At 37.4% G+C, this 4,462-nt stretch overlaps 1 long non-coding RNA gene across 1 annotated transcript in view; it reads right to left on the bottom strand.

Annotated features, from left to right (window-relative positions):
- Positions 1-249: 249 nt before the first annotated feature.
- LOC125616893 overlaps positions 250-4,462 on the bottom strand; it is a 33,064-nt gene continuing 28,851 nt past the window's right edge. Inside the window, exon 3 of the long non-coding RNA XR_007347668.1 lies at positions 250-883. This is a non-coding gene — a long non-coding RNA (uncharacterized LOC125616893). The remainder of the gene's footprint in view (positions 884-4,462) is intronic.

Below are 4,462 nucleotides of genomic sequence, written 5' to 3'. Positions count from 1 at the left end.
GGAGTGACAAGTACCTATTTTATTAACCTTTCAGTTTGTACTAAGAAATACATTGTGGTGGTTTAAAAATACTTTTAGGTCTTACCTAGTAATAAAAGTGACCTTAGTTTTGTTTGATTTTTAAACTTGCCTTTCCTAGCAGTAGTGACAGATTTGAATTTTTTTGTTACTGGGGATCAAACCCAGGGTCTCTTACTAGCAAGTGGTCTACCACTGAACTGCAGCCCCAGCCTCTGAATTTTTCAATTTGAGAAGGTTCTGGTATTTTTGTGTTGGGACCTCTGCTGACCATGGAAGTGCAATCGCTGGGGAAAAAGAAATCCCCAGTCTTGTGATTCTGGTTTTGTGATTCTCCATGTACATGACAGTTAGAGCTTGAGAAATGGCTTCCATATAGGTGCCTTAACGGCCCCAAGATATGGCTTCTGCAAACACAAAGAATAACTCCCCAGCAACAGGGCACACATACCTAATGGGGTATTGTTTCTGTAACTGGGGTAACGGGGCTCTGTTTCTGTAACTGGGGTAATGGGGCTCTGTTTCTGTAACTGGGGTGCCTAGGCTACCCCAACCTGGGGGACTCTCCGATCTCTGATTGGCCCCTGCCTTTGTCCCCCCCTCCTTCTCCTCTCTCTATATAAGTCCTCTCCCTCCACAATAAACTGAGTTGCTGCGCCATCTCGGCTGACTCAACTCCCGACTCGGTGTGATTTTTGCCAGGCAGGGTGGCAGGCTGGGTCGCGACACTCACCGTCTCGCTCAGCCCAGAGACACTCACTAGCTGGTCTAGTGATTCTCCTCAACCTCTGTCGGAGGGTGGTCTGACATTTTTGCAATCAGTAGTTTCTTTTGTTGGATAGCTGATGAAGATTTGGAGAATAATCTGTTCTTGGAACAGAGAGAAGCTAGTCAGAACACATGTTTGTAGAATGTATGAACTATTGTCTTATTCACAGAGCCAGTGGCATACAAACATTATTCAGGTATTTATGAATACATATCACAGCCCTTAAAGCAGCAATGCATGACTTCTAAAAGCAGGTTTAATATTTTAAATGTTTTAATTAGATATTTTCCAAACTAGTCTAAATATAAGAGGTACATTTGATTGTGTTAATGAAACAAATTTTCAGTCCTTGTCCCCACATTGAATTGAATTCTGACATCTAGGAGAAGAGTAGGTGAATCAATTTTATAAACATTCCAGGTTGTGGGTGCAGTTGCACACACTTGTAATCCCAGCAACCCAGGAGGCTGAGACAGGAGGACTGTGAGTTCAAAGCCAGCCTCAGCAATTTAGAAAGGCCCTAAGCAATTTAGTGAGAACCTGTCTCTAAATAAAATACAAAATAGGGCTGGGGATGTGGCTCAGTGGTTGAGTGCCCCTGAGTTCAATCCCCAATACCCACCCCACCCCTTCCAAAAATAATAATAATAAAAACAACAACAAAAAGAATTCCAGGTAATTCTTACCATTAGGGCAAGTTTTGAGAAACAGATATCTTTATTCAATGCTTAGCTATAAAAGATAACATAAGAGAATCAAGTGTAAATAAGTATTCTTCCAAAACCTAACTAGTTTTATCATAATTTCAGCATTAAAAGATTTCATTGAGCCATTTATCCTTTAAGACATTCCTTGATACCAGCCTTAAACAGTACTCTGCTGATTCACATGTATTGAGTCTCCTAGACTCAGAATAGGCTGGCAGTAGGACAGTTTTCCTAAATCATGAAATTTAAGCAGTAATTATAGTTATGCCTATGGATTTCAAACATGATTCTTTTACAGCAATTTCTCTTCTGCCCATTTCTCTATATGCAGGGCATTTTAAAAAGGAATCAAATTCTGAAATATGTTTGAGGCTTAGTTTGTGAATTACAAAAAGTATAATTTGATTCCAATTTTTAAAAACAACATTTGTCCTGGGATTCAAAATTTCTTTTTTTTTTTTAAATCCATCATAATAATTTTCTTGGCTCAATTTTTAACTACTATCTGAATAGCTCTAGTATTTTCATGACTCTCAAATAGCTAGTACATTTAGCATTTATTTGATGACTTAAAATTGCACTAAGAGTTTTGGGATACCTTGTATAAAACCCCTAAATTGCCTTCAGTCACATAAAATCACATTCATGGCTTTTATTTTTAAATTGCGTGCTATATTTTAAAGTCTTTATAAAGCCTTTTTGACAGTTGCCCTTAAAAATATTTAGGACAGTATTTCCCCAAGTATGGTATTGATACCATATTTTGGGTATTTTGATATTGGGTACAGGTCCTGAGATGGAGACTGAGATATAAACTGCTAATTAAGAATCCACAATTTAGAAAGGAAGGGGCAAAAGTAGGGTTAGGCAGAGAAGTCAAAGTACAAAGCAGGCTTGACCTAGTCTTAGCCACTCCTGGGGGAGAAAGCTCTGAAGCAAATACTGCCAGAGCTGATTCTTATCAGCCTGAAATGGTCAGGCCTGTTTACCCTTGCCTGTCTTGGTTCCCATGTTCAGGCTGCCTGTGAAGATGTGACCTTGAACTCCAAGGTCATTAGCATCTGCAGGTCTAAAAGGAGCAATCTGCTGAGCACACTCCTGTCAGTGGCTGTGCAAATCTTCACTCACAGGGGAGTCCACAACACTACTCTCTTTGCTTAGGAGACAGATGAGCAGTATAAACTATAATACAGAGAGGCAGTCATTTAGTATTTTAAATCCATGATTTTAAGGATTTGCTCAGGAAAGAAGCCAAACAATTCAATATTTTTAAAGTGAGCCATCTCTATTATTTTTAACAAATTTTATTTGCACACTGATTCTTTATAAACTGAGGTGTTGAAATGATGAAACTGGCATTTCATTCTGAGCATAAATTTTGTAAAGAATGAACTCTCATCACCATGGCAGTGAATGTAATGACCCAATGTATTAGTTTTCTAGGACTACAATAACAAAGTTCTCTAAAGAGAGTCATTTAAAAAAAATAGGTACAGAAAACCACACACAGTAAGAAGATATGACAAGAATCATGAAAGTAAGTCTCCACATGAAAAATATTTTAGCAACCCTGCTTTTAAGTTAAAAACTGGGCTTACTGTTTTAGCATCAGGTGAAATGTGTTTGCTGAATACTTTTACAAATGGATCTCAGGTAAATGTTGACCTAATTACATATAGAAACTCATCAGGAAGTGAGTACTTCAAAATTAATAGAATATTTATGTGTCGCAGGGGTACTGGGGATTGAGGGCAGGGGTCCTGTATCACTGAATTATATCCCCAATTCTTTTTTAGGGTCTCACTAAATTGCTGAGGCTGGCCTTGAACTTGTGATCATCCTGTTTCAGGCTCTGCAGTTGCTGGGATTATAGATATATGCCACCATACCCGGCAAAATTTACTTTTATAAGAAAATTAAATTAATCTCAGGGACTTGGTAAGCAGAAACACAGGCTATGAAGTCTATATATTGAGTAGAGGGGAAACATTAACTTTGACGTTAAAGCAAATTGGGTTAAAGTATAAGCAGTATCAATTGAAATTTTAGGAACTTCAGATTTTTAAATTACATGTCATTTAAATAACTCTATAAACAGTAGGAGAAAGCAAGAAAGATAGACTTGCTCTTTTGAAAAAAAAGCAACCCTAATTCACAGTTTCATAAAATGTTTAAATTTAATGTTTATGAATGTGCAAATTTTTCTCTAGAACTTTATAAATATATCCATTCTCATTACCATCTCTATCACCTCCTAAGAACTTCGTTCTAACAATTACCTGTTCTTTTTTGTTGTTGTTGTTGTTTGGGTACTAAGGATTGAACTCGGGGGCACTTGACTGCAGAGCCACGTCCCCAGCCCTACTTGTATTTTATTTAGAGACAGGGTCTCATTGAGTTGTTCAGCGTCTCCCCATTGCTGATGCTGGCTTTGAACTCACGATCCTCCTGCCTCAGGCTCCTGAATTGTTGGGATTATAGGTGTTTACCACCAAGTCCAGCTACCTATTCTTTAAAATATCATCAACTGCTCCTTTTCTGCTGAGCATTTTCCTCTTTTTCTAATAGCAGAGACAAAATATCATGGTGGGCAAGAGCACAAACTCTAGACTGTCCATTTTCAATCCCAGCTCAGCTACTTCCTAGATATGTGACCTTGAGCAATCAACTTAACCTCTGAGTTTTTTCATCTGCCAAATAGAGATGGTTAAAAAAAAACAATCTGTTTTAATTAGGATTAGGTTCAGTCTGAGTGACAAAATTTGAAAATAATTTGGTTAGAATAAGTTTGAGGGTTATTTGTTTCATATAAGTGAAAGCACTCAGGATTAGGAAGATGAATACATGATCTTTGGATATCCAAGTTTGTTCTTTATCCTCAACACATCTTCCATCCTCTAGAATGTAGGGGAAAATGTTTATGTGTATATATATATATATATATATATATATATATATATATATATAT

The sequence above is a fragment of the Marmota marmota genome, unplaced genomic scaffold (genome assembly GCF_001458135.2).
Source record: "Marmota marmota marmota unplaced genomic scaffold, marMar, whole genome shotgun sequence".
Classification (NCBI taxonomy): domain Eukaryota; kingdom Metazoa; phylum Chordata; class Mammalia; order Rodentia; family Sciuridae; genus Marmota; species Marmota marmota.
Note: the sequence above shows the minus strand (reverse complement) of the source record. Positions and strands in the feature narration are given on the sequence as shown.